This window comes from Perkinsus marinus (genome assembly GCF_000006405.1).
Source record: "Perkinsus marinus ATCC 50983 genomic scaffold scf_1104296949350, whole genome shotgun sequence".
Classification (NCBI taxonomy): Eukaryota; Perkinsozoa; order Perkinsida; family Perkinsidae; genus Perkinsus; species Perkinsus marinus.
The window spans coordinates 1-1,037 of record NW_003209939.1 but is presented as its reverse complement, the minus strand read 5'-3'; the positions used below and the strand labels follow the sequence as shown (position 1 = coordinate 1,037).

The window sequence follows — 1,037 nt, the reverse complement described above, 5'->3', positions numbered from 1 at the left end:
CCAGCGCCTTAGACCACTCGGCCAAACTGTCGGTGAGTGCTTCAAAAATCATAGCGGAGAAGATGCGTTACACTATAGGACATGACACAAAAACGGTTTCGAACCGTTTCCGCGGAATGCGTTCTTCATCAAATCACACGAAAAGAAATTTCTAACAGCTGTGGGATTCGAACCCACGCCCTTGCGGACTGACGCCTGAAGCCAGCGCCTCAGACCACTCGGCCAAACTGTCGATGAGTGCTTCAAGATTCATAGCCGAGGTGATGCATCGCTCTGCCAAACCAGAGGACACAAAAATGGGTTGAACGGTTTCTGCGAGGTGCGATGGCGCAATATCGATCAGAAGGTTTTGATCTTGCACTACCTCGCTTCTGAAAAGGTCTGGGTTCTCAATATAACACCAGTCAGGTATATAGACTGACAGCTGTGGGGTTCGAACCCACGCCCTTTCGGACTGACGCCTAAAGCCAGCGCCTTGGACCACTCGGCCAAACTGTCGATGAGTGCTTCAGGATTCATAGCCGAGGTGATGCATCGCTCTGCCAAACCAGAGGACACAAAAATGGGTTGAACGGTTTCTGCGAGGTGCGATGGCGCAATATCGATCAGAAGGTTTTGATCTTGCACTACCTCGCTTCTGAAAAGGTCTGGGTTCTCAATATAACACCAATCAGGTATATAGACTGACAGCTGTGGGGTTCGAACCCACGCCCTTTCGGACTGGCGCCTTAAGCCAGCGCCTTAGACCACTCGGCCAAACTGTCGACGAGTGCTTCAAAAATCATAGCGGAGAAGATGCGTTACACTATAGGACATGACACAAAAACGGGTTCGAACCGTTTCCGCGGAATGCGTTCTTCATCAAATCACACGAAAAGAAATTTCTAACAGCTGTGAGATTCGAACCCACGCCCTTGCGGACTGACGCCTGAAGCCAGCGCCTTAGACCACTCGGCCAAACTGTCGATGAGTGCTTTAAGATTCATAGCCGAGGTGATGCATCGCTCTGTCAAACCAGAGGACACAAAAAATGGATT

At 50.2% G+C, this 1,037-nt stretch overlaps 4 non-coding genes across 4 annotated transcripts; all 4 read right to left on the bottom strand.

Annotated features, from left to right (window-relative positions):
* Positions 1-152: 152 nt before the first annotated feature.
* Positions 153-232, bottom strand: Pmar_PMAR008009. The gene has a single exon. It is a non-coding gene; the product is annotated as a tRNA-Leu (tRNA).
* Positions 233-418: 186 nt separating this feature from the next.
* Positions 419-498, bottom strand: Pmar_PMAR008008. Its single transcript has one exon. It is a non-coding gene; the product is annotated as a tRNA-Leu (tRNA).
* Positions 499-684: 186 nt separating this feature from the next.
* Positions 685-764, bottom strand: Pmar_PMAR008007. The gene has a single exon. It is a non-coding gene; the product is annotated as a tRNA-Leu (tRNA).
* A 121-nt stretch (positions 765-885) lies between these two features.
* On the bottom strand, positions 886-965 carry Pmar_PMAR008006. The gene has a single exon. It is a non-coding gene; the product is annotated as a tRNA-Leu (tRNA).
* Positions 966-1,037: the final 72 nt, after the last annotated feature.